The sequence below is a fragment of the Protopterus annectens genome, chromosome 6.part0 (genome assembly GCF_019279795.1).
Source record: "Protopterus annectens isolate FY-2018-M chromosome 6.part0, PAN1.0, whole genome shotgun sequence".
NCBI classification, from domain to species: domain Eukaryota; kingdom Metazoa; phylum Chordata; order Ceratodontiformes; family Protopteridae; genus Protopterus; species Protopterus annectens.
In genome coordinates this window covers 246,179,415-246,195,141 of record NC_056737.1, presented here as the reverse complement: position 1 = coordinate 246,195,141, position 15,727 = coordinate 246,179,415, and positions in this window count along the sequence as shown.

The window sequence follows — 15,727 nt, the reverse complement described above, 5'->3', positions numbered from 1 at the left end:
CTTATGGGGTGATAGTTTCCAGGATCCGTTGAGGCACCACCTTTGTGGAGAGGGACCACTGTTGCTGTATGCCACTCTTTGGGTACATATGCTGTAGTAAGGCTGAGATTGAACAGTAGTTTTATGTTTGGGGTTAGCTCTTCTTGGAGTTCATGTAGGATGCAGCCCGGGACACCGTCTGGTCCCATTGATGCTGTGTTTTTTGCTTTGGAGAGGGCGGCTCTTACCTGAGCATCTGAGATGTCAGGGGGGGGCAGCACTCTGCTGGGATAGATATTTGCCCTTTTGGTGGGGAGGGGGGGCGTTTGCGCTGAACCTGTCAGCTAGGATGTTGGCAATGTCTGTGGGTTCAGTGTATTTTTTGTCATTTTGGACTAATTCTGAGCATATCTGGGAATTACCACCCAGGTTCCTAACATAATTAAAGAAAGCCTTGTGATTATCCTTAGTATCCTGTGCAATTTTTCTCTCGAAGCTGGCCTTAGATGATTTTATGTGCCCATAGTTTTTTGCTAATACTGATCAGAGATGCCTTCCCTTTTTGGGATTTTGCTCTGTCATGTAGTAACTTCCTCCTTCTATTGTATAGTTTATTTATGGCTGGGGTCCACCAGACAGGACGTCTGCCTTTGGAGGATTGGGTCTTGGTTTTATTTGGGATTGCATGATCCATGCATTCCTGAAGGTGTTCATAGAATGCGTTTATAGAGGATTCTGCGGTCTGGGCCGTATTTTCCACAGGCCCGGGGATTTGAAGGATTCCACCTCAGTTTTGAGGAGTGTGAAATTTGCATTAGAGAAGTTTTTCACTGTGGTTTTCTGGGCAGGGGGTGGGGTTGGGATGTGAATATCCAGTGAGAATAGTTTATGGTCTGATCTTACCAGTGAGGGATACACTTCTGGTCCGGAGCATATGTTGGTGATGATCAGGTCCAGTATGTTTTCCCCTCTTGTGGGAGTGGTAACAAGTTGTTCCATAGCATTTGAGTTTATAAATTCTAGGAACCTTTGGGCTAGGGTGTTGGAGCTAGAGTAATGCTCCCAGTCTATGTTTGGGTAGTTGAAGTCACCCAATATAATGGTGTATGAAGAGACCTTCATATTTTCCAGTGTTCTCAGGAAGGCCGAGTGGGGTTCCTGGGTTTGGGAGAGTGGTCTGTAGCAGGCTATAAACTGGAAGGCAGTTTTACCCACTGTTAGTTGCACATGGATAGTCTCTGATGCTTCGTGCTGTGCCACCAACCTGGAGGTGTGGGTATCTTTGACAAATATTGATACTCCCCCTCCTTTTGTGGTTCAGTCCAAGTTTTGGGGCCAAAAAGAATGGTATGAGGTATAACCTGGTAGTGCTGGGGTGCTCTCAGGAGCCTTGAACCAGGTTTCTGTTACTGGACAGATATCGATGTTCTCCATGCTAAGGAGAGTTTTGAGTGCGTGCATCCTGAGGTTTAGACTTCTGGCGTTGAGTAGCATTACTCTTAGTTTCTTATCCCTTGTGATACCTATGGAGGTGGGTTTGTCTTTTGAGCCTTGCCTAAAAAAGGCACTATGGGGGTAGCAAGAGCCTTTGCCAATATCTGAAAGCCCAGGGGTGACAGGTGCAAGCCGTCCCTAGCGAAGCATCGTGGCTTGTCGAGCATGTCATCCCAGGCTGACAGGCATTGGATCCCCTTTGAATGACACCAATACTTAACCCAATTGTTGAAATTGATCATCTTGTCTTCATATTGTGGCATCATTCTTGGTGAGGGTAAGATGCTACTCAAGGTCAGGGTCATACCGGCCTGGGCTACATGCTCAGAGAGCTCCTCTATGTCTCTTTTCATGTAGTCCAGGGAGGTACGTCTCAGGTCATTCACACCAGCATGGACAATGACTGAGTCATATTTGTACTTGCCTTGGAGTGACCTGAGTGCTTGTGTTATGTGGCGGATCCTAGCACCTGACAGGCAGCTCACCGTGACCTTCTCCTTGTTCAGCCTGGTGAGCGGGACGTCAGTGTGCCTGATGATAGAGTCACCTATTACAAGTGTATCAGGTGTATTGTTTAGCCTTAAGGGCTGTGACTGTTCAGCACACTGGCTTTGTGAGCTATGTGTTGCACGTGTTTTGTTTTGGGGTAGCGGTTGCTTGGGTATTGGCTTTGGAGGTCTCTGCTGCTTAGGCAGATTTTTATTTAGAGCCTCTGAGTATGTTTTTGTGTGTTTATGTGTTTGGTTTGCTGTCATGGTAGGTCTATGTGAGACTGGAATTGTAGTGAGCTTGGTTTCCTTCTCCTCCTGACTGGTTACGCCAGTACTGAGTTGAGAGAGCTTAGCCTCCAGTTTGGCTATATGGTTGCATCTCTCACATGTGTTGGAATTTGTTGGGAGGAGGAGAGGGTTGTCTGTGTACATGAGGCAGTTGTAACATTGCCTCAAGATTCCCAAATACACCAGCTGGACCAGAGAGGAGATTGACAACTGACCTTTGGACATGCTAGAATAGTATTGGGAATTCCTTTATAATTGAAAAAAAGGGCCAGTGGGGAACAAGGTACTCAAGGGGAGTTTGTGAGGGTGTAGTGCTTTTATTTTTTAGTGCTGACTTATATTGGTACTGCCCTCTGTGCAAAATGGAAGCTCTTTGAGGAGTTATTAACAGTAGAAGACTATGCAGCCCATTTCCATAGAGGATTGTAAACTGGAGAAATGTGCTTAATATACAAGGCATGGATAACCGGGTTTACACAATGTGCAAATGTGAGGCTTTTATACCAGCAGGATGAAAGATGTTTACACAGTTAAGCCCTCAGGCCACTCAGATAAACACACAATAACCCTTCCACAAGCAGTTCCCAATTCAGATGGGTTGAATTAACCCTCTGCTCCCATCAGAGTGCATAAAGAAATCCTTAATGTAAAATTAACTGATTTTGAGCTCAAGTGAAATAACAAATGCTTTACAACAAAAGGCAGAATTCCTGCAGTATATGGAATCCTTGGAAATAAATTCACAAACCCTGAGAAAAAGTTCCTAAATACAGAAAAATGTATGTAAACATAGTAGAACTTCTACAAACATAGAAAAAGTTTGCAAAACTTAGAAATACTTTGGCAAAGCCAGGAGAACTTTGGCAAACTCAGAACTGCTTTTGCAGTATTAGACGAGGTTGGGAAATATCAGAATACTGTTAAAATTATCTAAGAGCAGTACAGTAACAAACATATGTCATTTCTTTAACAACTGTAGGCTGAAAAACAGTAATAAATTCAACAAAGTCAATAAATACTGCATAGAACTGTTAAATCACTGAGATAGAGCAAGTTAAAAAAATACTTATATCAACTTTGTAGTTCCACAGATGGTTTTACATGAATCCAAGGTCTTGTAGTCACAGGTGTTGAAGCCAGGCACAGGGGAGCTCTGAATATGTGATCAAAATCTAGTCATGCTGGTCTGTTTCCTTATAAGCTGAGCTAACAGTCAGCAATCTTTACCTCTGCAAATAAGGCCAAAGCAAAAAATAGTTAAGGAAAATGGTCCCAAATTAGAGTGCACATTTAAATACTGGTAGTATTAACTTTGAACTTCTCAAAAAAGTCCATGGGGAGGGGGACAGAGCAAAACTGTGACAAAATTAGGGATGTCTGTAAAAAATCAAACAATTGAAAGGTATGACTTTCAAATATCCAGGAAGTAGTTAGTCCCTGCAAGCTTCTACCTGAGTCTCCATCTTCCCCATTTGTGTGCCTGTTCAGAATGGCACCTACACATCTTGACATGATCTTGTGCACCAGTATCATGTCCCCTCAGCACTTTCTGTTCAGTATAACTCCCGCATATCTCCTTGACATGATCTTATGCTGCAGAATCCTGCCCTGCTATCTCTTCTGTTCTTAGGTAAGAAGAGTTCTAGTCCACTATTCACCTCTAGATTTCGTTCAACATCCTGATTACCCCCTCCTTAAATGGCTGCCAGAAGTGCACACACTAGTACTCAAAATATGGTCTGACTAGGGCCCTGTAGAATTACCTCTACATTACTTCTCTGCTTCTGAAGTCTATCTTCCTGTGGACACAACATAGCAGTCTCAGCTCTCACTGCACTCCAAAGGGTTCCACTGTACATGTGGTCAATACCTACAGATTTTTCCCTCTCTCTTGCCATCAGTTTCCACTCCTCCCTGATTATTCACAGTTGGGTTGTTGTAACCCAAGTGCTATGCTTCATATTTGTGTGTTATATTTCATCTGTAATGTTTCTGCCCACTTGCTTAACCACTTCAAAGCTCTTCCTAGACTGTTTCACTGTTCTCCACTGCCATATACATATTAGCAACATGAATGTGTCAAAAATTGTGTTAAGTATTGACTAGTTCCAAAAAATGAGGCCACAAAATTGAGATCTTTGAGATGAATACCACTCCAAAACTTTAGAAATATTTTTGTGAGGATGAGTCAAGTTCTCTTGCACCTTCACATACACAGTGTGTGTGTGTGTGTGTGTGTGTGTGTGTGTGTGTGTGTGTGTGTGTGTGTGTGTGTGTGTGTATAGATAGATAAGATAAATAGACAGATATAGAAATACCAGCTTAGTTGACTGATGTTAATGTCACCATCTGTTTAGTCAGCAATCTCATTAACTAACAGATGGTCAACAGGTGTGTAAGATCACATAATCCCCAGTGTTAGGGAATATGCACTTTCTGCAGTCTTATGTGATGTAATTTTTACAATTTAGTTTTTATTTGATGCTTCAAGGATATTCCTTATAGTCACATGTTGACATTTTCTCTGTTGATCTTCTGTTTCTGATGTTAAACTATGTTAACATTTGGATATTTCAATACATTTAATATACTCATAGTTAGATGGATAAAGAGATGGAGATAAATAGATATGGGTGTTCTATCATGTATTGCTGCATGCATTTCATTGCATGCTGAAATGCTGGTGTTTTTCATAAGTGGTGCAGTTGGTCAAATTATGCAATGGTTGAACTTCAACATATCAACCATTACATAATTCAAGGAATTTTTCCCTTTTTCTTTCAGGTTTTGCCACCCTGGAGTCAGACTGTTTAATTTCCAAGGGTGTGCGGGGTTAGAGCCCTAACACTGGGTGTTGTGTGGGGGAAAATCTGTCCACTTAAAAGCTGTTTTTTTGTTTTATTTTTGATAATTGTAAATGTAATCTACTGGTTCACATTTGAGATCACTTTTTAAGATGATTTTGGTGGGGATAAATGGTGAGTGCCCATGAGTTTGTTCGATGTTTTGTATTTCAAACAAACTCACCAGAGATTATTGATTATAAACTCATATATTTATATGATATACACTAAATCCAAGATCACTCTTTCTTAGAGTAAGGGGTGCTCTCCAAGATACTGTGAATTCAGTCTTAGTAAAATTTAACACTCTTCATAATTTTGTAATCACCCTTTCAAGTGTCAATCACTACTGCCAAGCATTCTGCCTGTCTGTAAACAGGATAACCCTGTTACATTTTCCTTCAGATTAGTTTAAGATGAAAACACTTGTGCGCTGGCCACAGGACTGACTCCTGGATACTCCACTAGTTAATTTCCTAAACTTTGGCATTGTTTTGTTCCTACAACCCCCCTTTGCCCAACCTTCAGTCATGCAACAGTCCAATTCTCCACTCTTGGTCCTATGCCCAAACCCTTCAGTTTTTCCACTATTCCCCTGTGCAGGTCCAAGTCAGACATTGCTGAACCATGTCAGCCAGGTAGCACAGATGAATAAAGCTGTGACCTAGGATGTAGTTTATCTGCCCCCTTGTGTTTTATCCTCCTTAAGAGTTGCCAATTCTCTCTCTATCTTCTCCATCTCTATCTTGGTGTCTGCTCACTATTTTGCTGTTCTGCCCTTTCTACTTGTTAGCATGACACCCTTCCCTTGATTTCAGCTATGAAAACTGGAGGAAATTCTTCATTCATTGTCTCAGCCTTTTCACAGTCTACTGCAATCTCCATCGTATCTTTGTTCAACCTGGATATGAGAGTCCTTCCCTTTATCTCTTCTGGTGTGTAACTAAAAAGTATTTGCTTCTCTTTTTGAGGTATTCAGCCACTTCCCTTTCAACTTTTGCCCTTGCTGTTCACCAATCTTTACTTGCTGTTCTGCTAGTCCCCATTTGATATGACTCCTTCATCCCAACGTTCCTTCTTTTCCATGTCTTTTGTCCTATTTGCTTTCCTGAAATTCATAAGTACCCATACTGGTCTTCTCCCTTGTCCTCTACCTTCAGTCTTGCCCACAGCCAAGAGTACTCCCATCAGCAATGCATTTCTTCTAGTGTTCTTATTCATGTCTGACCCTTTGCTACAGATCAGCATAATTAGCCTTCCTAAAATCATAGATAATTACCTTTGCATCTTCTCCATCTCAAGTCACATAAGGCATGCTCACTTTTGGCTAATGCTGCTTTCATCTAGACATTCATGACCCCTTTTACATTGGTTAGTGTCAAGGCCAGAATTCTATCCTTCCTATTGCATTCCCACACTAATTGGCTAATGTCTTCATGATCAATGACTTCAGTCAACTCCCCTCCCTCTCTCCACTGGGGCTTGGAATATCCCAGTGTGCTCCTGGCAGTTTCAAATTCCTGTGAGCATTGCCTTTTCTCTTCTGACCCCAACCATGTAGTCTCTCCTTCAATCTCTCTCATCCTACTTGCTTGAAGTATCAGGGGGAGGTGTACTGTATCATCCTATCAGTTTCCTTACTTTAACCCCTTTGTTTGAATTCTTTATTATTCTGCTTTCTTACTTAGTAAATGTACTGCTGGGTTTGTAATAAATCTTGTCATACTTTGCCTTCCTGACTCCAACATCATATGGCCCATCACATTTAACATTTTTGGCCCAGGTAACCTACACAGTAAGTTATTAGTAGTCCTTTCTCCATTTCTACCTGCTGGTGCCATAACCCATTTGTCTCTTTGGAGCTAAAAGCTTACTGTGAAGCTAAGTGAACGTCTCAAGAATATGCTCTAATTAAATCAAAAGGTACTTCAACAAAGTATTAGTTTAAGGGTGTGCATGTTTATGTAACCAGCTTATTGTACGTTTTTTTATTTTTTTATATTTTCCCCTAACAGATTTGTTTGTTTTTCAATTTAATTGTACAGGTTATAGGTCACATTAAAGGTGGGAAAAGTTTTGAAATGATTTATTGTGGTCTCGTTTTTATATATATTACAAAAACCTAACATTTTAACAGTGGTGTGTACACTTTTTATATTATTGTAACTATAAAAGAAGAGTATGGGAAGTCTCTTCTTTTTCTGAAGAAGTTCACTATATTAAAGTGAAAAAAAGCGCTAAAAAGTACTGTCTCATTGTGGTTCCTGGAGTTCTTATCTTCAATCTGTTTTATATATATATATATATATATATATATATATATATATATATATATATATATGTACACACACACACACACGCACACACACACACACACACACACACACACACACACATATATATTGCTCAATATACCAAATGTTTGGGATTCTATACAACTTAAATGGAAAGGTGTTTCTGTGATAGAATCTATGAGTATATTTATGATAGTAGAAGAAAACAGATAACAAATGTCCTATATAAGCACAGTTATTTTTTTTATTTGATATTATTTATTATTTACTTATTTATTTATTGAGTGGGAAAGTCCATCTGGGACAAAAGCCCATTTTCAGCAGAGGCCCGGAGAGAAAAGTTCCCCAAACATATTATGATTACAGAATTTACAGAATTTACAGTACAAAACAGTACAATATAACAAAAATGAGAAACAGACTACTAAATTGTGGGAAGTTACAATATCAGAGAGAAAAACAGAGTAACTTCCAAGATATATATATATATGTGTGTGTGTGTGTATGTATGTATATATATATATATATATATATATATATATATATATATATATATACACACACACACACATATGTACACTATGTACACATACATACATATCAGTGTTTGTCTGTATGTGTGTATATATATATATATATACACACACACAGACACACACACACACACACACACACACATATATATATATATATATATATATACATATATACAAATAGACATACACACTTTTTTCTTTCGTAAATATTGAAATAGTTTGAAAGTTAAGAAAGGAAAAGAGCACTAGGAGGGTAGTGTTAGGTTGAAAGAATTAATAAAGGAAAAGAAAAAAACTAGTGGGGTAGTTTTAAAGGGGTGAGGGATTAGAATGATAGTTAAGGTTAGTGAGATTTATAGTAAAAACAGAATTGTTTATAGTAACTTATAGATCAAAAAGAGTTTCCTACTGGTTTTGATGGTTAACGATTGGGTAAACTAATGGAAGGCTCAAGGAGAATAAGATGTTTGTCTATCTGGATAGATGCAGGGGCAGATTGGGGGCACCGTATAGTAGGGAAGGGAGCAAGCAGGTGTTGGTGAGAGCTTTTTTGGTGGTCCTGTGCATGAAATGTTTATGTCTGTACAGGGCTCCTAATTACCAGTGTTTTTTTTTAATGGCATTACTAATATGGTATTCAAATGTAAGTTTAATGTCAGTGGTAATGTCTAATAGTTTAGCATGGGATATGATTTCAATTTCTGTGTTGCTTTGGAAGAAAACATGAAAGTAAGGGTCAGGTGAGAGGGGTTTTGCTGCAAAGAGTAGAGTTTTGTTTTTTGGCATTAAGGAGAAGTTGTGATTCGGTTAACCAGGCTTTGATTGATGTGAAGGTATCTTGGGTTATTTGCTGGAGGTGTTTTCGGTTATTTGAGGAGGAGATGATGGTTGTATCATCTGCATATTGGATAATAGAGCTGAGAGGAGAAGCAGTGTGAAGGTTGTTTGTAAATATGTTAAAGAGCATCGGTCCAAGTATGGACTCTTGTGGTACTCCTGTTTGGCTGGTTTGGTATTCTGATAGAGTATTTTGCCATTTTATGCATTGTTGCCTGTTGGTGAGGTAGCTATTAAATTATTGGTGAGTGAGTGGGGTGCAGCCGATATTAGAAAGGTGTTGTAGAAGTTTTTTGTGTGATACTGTATCAAAAGCCTTTGACAGGTCTAGTAGTAGTACAGAAGTAATATTACCGGAGTCGATGGATCTTTGTACAGTATCCATGAAGGGGACAAGTGCAATGCTTGTGCCGTGTGAAGGGCAAAATCCATGCTGGGTGGAGGTGAGTAGGTTATTGTGTTTGTGTGTGAGATGGTAAAGTAATTGCTTATGGATGCACGTTTTGAGGAGTTTGAGTAGTGGGGAGAGGATAGAGATTGGACGATAGTTAGAGGATTCACTGGCGTTACCTCCTTTGTGAAGTGGGGTGATGATGGATTTTTTCCAGAGGTTGGGGACATATATTCTGTTTTATACAGAGTCGATGTTAATCCACACAGCACAGCTTGGACTGACAGAAAAGAAGCACCAGACTTGCACTGGCAGCTTAATAACAATGTCAAGAACTCCCCAGTCTCAATGGTCAGGTATCTATTACGTGTATGCATAAACCCAATTTGCACACTATGTATTTTGATGTTGAAATCACCAATTATTAAGTGTAGTTTTTCATGTATATTAGATATGTATATTTAAGAAAATTATATGCTATGTTACAATGTTCTGATGAAGTCCCATTTAATGAAGGGATTAAATTGCTTTCAAATACTCCAACAGTCTTTTTTTTATTTTCAGATTTGTGGCTACACTCCTATTTTCTTGTCTAGTATGTCACCTGACCTAGCTAGAGCTCTGCCTTGTATTTTTGTCTCCCTGGTAACGGTGAATCATCAGGCTGTCATCTTCTCCCTTAGGACTCATGCTACAAGTCTTAAGAAATCAACCATATTTATGAAGTACTACAGAAGCCAGCCATGCATTACTTGTTGATATCAGGAATTATAACTAGAAAAATCTTAGTTGGCCCCAGAGATCATACCACAGTAAATTTCCTTGAATTGTACCATCTGTTTAACCACAGCACTGATGTGTCTGCTCCCAAGTCCTGCAAACACAGTGACTAGATTCAAAACAAAGCTGTATGGTAGAATTCACACAAGAACAAACTATAATAAAAGCAACTGGCTCCTAGCTCTTTACAATAAGTTCCCTTTGGGCCAGTATAAAAATAGACTTAAATCTGGTAAGTAGAATCCTTAAATGCATAGCTAAAATGTGTAAAGGCACATATGAATACAATTTCAATCCTGATGCCAGTGCCTACATTTGTTTATTTAATATTTGGCAATCAGGTAGGTAGACTGGTTCAGAGATGCTTTTCAGCTGTGACTCATTTGACAAATTCAGCTCTAGTGTCACTTCACCTGCTCAAGTCTTTGTTCTACACTCTGCCTTTTAAAAAACCCTTCCTAAAATCATTCTGGATTAAGTCTTATCAGCCCTGTCCAAAACCAACAACACCAGCTCCACATGTCCAGGTAATATAACCTGCATAGTTTAAGTCATCCCCTACTAAAACTCTTCAGGCTAAACCAGACTTCTTGTTATATTCTTGAGGTTTGAAGAATTGTCATGGGCACTCCCTTACTACTAATGCCCCTGTTAATTATAGACCCATAAATCTCGCCAGCATTATCTGCAAGATCATAGGTTCATAGGTAGGTACTAGGCTATCTGCCTAAAGGCATTTATAAGCCTAGCCGGAAGGGTTAACTTTTGCCGACCCCTTAGATGAGTTCCCTGTGCCTCTTTCCAGCAGAGTCATTCAAGTGATCCCCAGGGTAAACTTTCTGTTTCCCACCCACTCATCAAGGTTTCTCTTGAAGAGTGTTAGCGAGGAGCTCTGCCTAATGTAGATTGGAATCTTGTTCCAGAGCATGGGAAGTCTCTGGGATAGGAATGTATCCCTCCAGCATGTCCCATTTATTGTTGTGATGAGCTATAGATCCCTAGAGCGTGTGGCTCGAGGGGATATGGTTTTCTTTAGGTGGAGCATGTCCATTGGTTCTGGGTTGGACATAGCCTTGTATGTCAGGCAGAGATCACCTCTGAGTAGGCGGTATGCAACCGATTACAGCTGGAGTTTCTTCAGGCGAGCTGCATAGGGCATCTGTTTGTGGCCAGTGATCCTCTTGGTGAGATACTTCTGTGGTCTTTCCTGCTGTTGCAGGTGTCTTGTAAGGTACATCCCAAATGGAGCATTGTACTCTATGATGGGTCTGATGAGTGATGCATAGAGGGGCACAATGACCTCTTTTGATCTGGATGCAAACCCTTTTATGATTAGGTGGGCCACATAGAAAGATTTTCTAACCATTTTGGCAATGTGATTATCAAAGGAGAGATTGCTATCTACTTGGGTCCCTAGATCCCTTATTATGTCTTCCGCATTTAGGGGGCTACCACCTATGTGGTAGTTTGTGGGTACTGTGTTTTTTCTAAAGGGGATGACTATGCACTTTTTGGCATTTAGCTTGAGGCCATGGTTTTGACACCAGGTATCTGTCTCAGTGAGACCCTTTTGGAGGATGTCTGTGATAGCAGGAGAGTTAATTATAGCCCCTAGTTTGCAGTCCTCGGCGAACTTGGTCAGCCAAAGTCCTTCTGTGCTTGCCTGTACCTCTGAGAAGTATATGCCGAACAAGAGGGGTCCTAGAACTGAGCCCTGGGGAACACCACTTGCAACCGATTTAGAGTCAGACCTAGCTCCAGTAACTGTTACCATGTGGGTTCTGTCCATGAGCCAGTTGGCAACCCATCTTGTGATGAAGGGGTTTATGTTCAGGCTGGTGAGCTTGTCTATAATACCAGAATGGGGAATGGTGTTGAAGGCTTTTGTGAGGTCTAGGTAGGCTGTGTGGACCACCTTTCCCTTATCTATAGCCTTGGTAACTGTCTCAAAGAAGTCCACCAGGTTTAGGAGGCATGATCTGCCCTTAACAAAGCCGAACTGGGTATGGCCCAGTGTTTGAGGGTTCCCAATGTCTCTGTTAATGAGATCCATGATGATAAGCTCCATAGCCTTGCAGACTAAGCTAGTCAGGCTTATAGGGCGATATTTCCCAGAGTCTGTTGTGGCTCCACCTTTGTGGAGCGGAATAACCATTGCTGTGTGCCATTCTATGGGTACATAGCCTGTGGAGAGGCTGAGTTTGAACAGTGTGTTTAGGTGAGGGATTAGTTCATCTTTGAGCTTGTGTAGGACACAGCCTGGGACACCATCTGATCCCATTGATGCTGTGTTTCTGGCTTTGGAGAGGGCTGTTTTAACCTGAGTGTCTGTGATTTCAGGGGCACTACATTCTTCTGGTATGGTTATGGGCCCTTTTGGGGGTGAGAGTGGGGTGAAGTTTACACTGATCATGTCTGCCAGGATGTTGACAATATTGGTCAGTTCAGTGTATTTTGTGCCATTCTGCACTAACTCTGAGCAGATCTGAGAATTGCCACTGAGATTCTTGACATAGTTAAAGAATGCCTTGTGGTTATCTTTGGAGTCCTTAGCAATTTTTCTTTCGAAGCTATCCTTGGATGATTTTATGAGGGATCGTAGTTTCTTGCTGATACTGATCAGGGGTGTCTTCCCTTCTTGGGATTTTACTCTTTTCTGTACTAGTTTCCTCCTTCTATTGTATAGCTTGTTTATGGCAGGGGTCCACCAGACTGGTTTCCTTTTCTTAGAGGAGTGAGTCTTGGTTTTGCTTGGGATAGCACGATCCATGCATTCTTGTAGGTGCCCATAGAATGCATTAGTATCTTGGCAGAACTTCCTAGTAATGATACAGGCAAACCTCATACCCTATATCCTAATCAACTTGTTTTTATGATATGTAGATCATACCTACTCAGTCCAATAGATCTCTTACCAAAGCCGTCAATGAGGGCCAGAATGTTCATGCTGCATATCTGAATTTGACGGAGGTGCTTCACACCAATCTTGATTCAGGTGCTATAAACAAACTTACCTATTTAAATATCAACCCTTTCATTTTTCATTGAACTGATAACTGGCTCACTGACAGAATCCACAAAGTGCACAGCAAGAAAATCTCTTTCAAACAAAAAATAAATGGGGTAAGTACTCTGTCCTCTCCTCTACCTGATATCTACTCATCCTATGTGGAAGCAGACACCAAGGTACTATTGCAGGCCAAGTTTGCCAATGACTGGAAATTGCTATATTTTGAGACACACAGATACTCCAGCATAGACTTGATCAGACCAACACCTGGTACGTACAGCATGGACTCGCTCTCACACCAAAAAAGGCAGTACTGCTGAGAAATCAAGCAAACTTAGTTTATACCATATTAAGAATACTGGTCTAACTGCAGAGGACTATGGGGCTGACCTGTTAATTTCCTGTAGTCAAGAGTGCAAGGTTTGATTCCATCCACCTACATTATCCTACTCTGTGACTCAGAGCAAGTCACTTAAGACAATGCTCCTAGGTCTCGCCTCAAAAAGGACACATTTTCAGTGGGCTTTCCTGGTTAACAAGATTAAAAAAAAAAAAAAAAAACAGTCTCATCAAAATAGACAGTCATTAGAGATCCGGGTATGTATGTTGACAACAAGATTATTTTTCATAACCACATCTCAGCTGTGGTGAGGAAATCATTATTCTTTGCACATTTTATCTCTAGGGACATCTCCTGTAAAGAGAAAGAAGTAATATTTCCACAATGTAAGTCCAGTATTAGACCTGTCATTGAATACAATGCCCCATTTGATATGTACTTCTCTAAATACCTTAATCAGCTTGAAATGCCAAAGAGATTGCTAACTTTGAGCACCTTGTAAATATTTCTACAAGACTGCTTTTATCACAATATTTTCTTGAAATGTACAAAAATATGTTTACTTACTTGTATGCATCTCTGAACTGCATAATTCTGTTTTTGTAGAATTATTTTATGTTTTTGTATAATACTGTTTGCATCTTCTAATTATTAGAATCTTAAGTACTATTATACTAACTATTTTGTGGAGCTTTTCTCTCTGGGTCTCCACTGAAAATGGACTCTTTTGGAACAGTGGACTTTCCCAGTAAACACATGCCAATAAATAAATAAATAAATAATAAAACCAAAGTTCTAAACACTATAAGATACCTGGACAGATTACAACAAAAACTCTCTTTGTGTTTTGCACATGCTCTACTACTGAGATTGGTCTGTTTTTTTTTTTTTCATATTATCAAATACCCTGCCCCTTGTTATCTCCTTTGCCTACATAGCACAGCATATTACTTCTACCTACACTACAAATCTTGTGGGAGGGTGGCTTAATGGTTAAGGTGTTTGCCTTACCAACACAAAGTGCAGGGTTTGAGTATCACAAGGGATAATTGGCTAGGCTCCCAAGGGTAGTTAGCCTAGTACTAACCTATAAACCTCATTCATCACAATAACACCATATTCAGGTACAGTAGATACTTAACCCAGTCATTCTACATTTTCAGTGGTTACTTTAATATCTAGATTCAATAAGTGAAGGAGTAATCCCACTTTTGCCTCTAGGATATGTGTTAACAATCTACTGGACTGTGGCAGCTAATATCTCACAATTGTAATGGGTTGCTTGGCTAATCTTGTTGAAGGTTATTTTGGCAATAAGCTTAGTAGCTACCTCTGAATTTCCAGACACAAAGTGGCTCCAGCTGATTGTTTTTGTTGGTTCTGTTAATTGTGCTTGCTCAGAAGTAATCACACAACTGGCTCAGGAACAATAAGGGCCAGTCACTATTAAAATAAATAAATAAATAAATAAAAGGCCTTTTCACAAAGTGTTTATACCATTTTTTTTAATGAAGTGACCCTTCATGTTGCTCCTAAGCTGACCGTATTTTATTTTTTTTTTTCAGTTCTGGATCATAGTTGTTGTTTAATTTGTATTGTACCATGGATAAAGTTGATAGATGGTATTAGCAAAGTTATTATACACAACTGCAAAGGACCAGTAGATGGCTACCTACTGAAATTGCAGACCTCCAAATGCAGAGTGCCTACAGACTGAAAAAAAGACTAACACAGCAGGAGACGAGCGAATCTCAAATGTGGCAAGCCCTTACACACACCCCAGACTTATATATACTAACTCCAAGATTGCCATAACTTGGAGAAAAGAAAATAATCTGAGAAATGGCCATCTCAGACTTAGGATATGCAAGGCCATTTTTTCAGTTATTCAGAATCCATGTTACAAGAATCACTCTAGTGGGTTACAATATGCCAAATGATTACCCTGGTAGATCTCAATAAAAACATACCAGAGTTCTATTCAGTTCACACACACCTAGCAAAACCTGTGTAAGTACAGTTAAGCATTATGGTAACTACAGGTGTCCACATGTGGCATACATATTAAAATAAGGTCAGGGAGCCCTAGATGCAACAGATGGAACAAACTAGTAGCATATATTCCTCTACTGCATCTCATATTTATGTATGTGCAAGGGGTAGCAGAGACCATAGATCCCATGGGAGCACCCGTGTAAGGGTCAGGGCACTCAAAGGGTATAAAGTACTTGTGAAAATGTGTGGCATGCCCTGACTGGTTCTTATTGCATGCTGAACCCTGGAGTGTATTCCTGGGCAAACTCCATGGGTACGGTTAAGAAAAAGAGACCTCTGATGGCTGTCTAAAAGATGGCCCCTCTTGATCAGCTCTTGTCCCCCAGTAAAGGGTAAATGGAAGCACCACATGTGCAGGAGAGGTACCTAAGGGTTTATAGGCAGTGAAG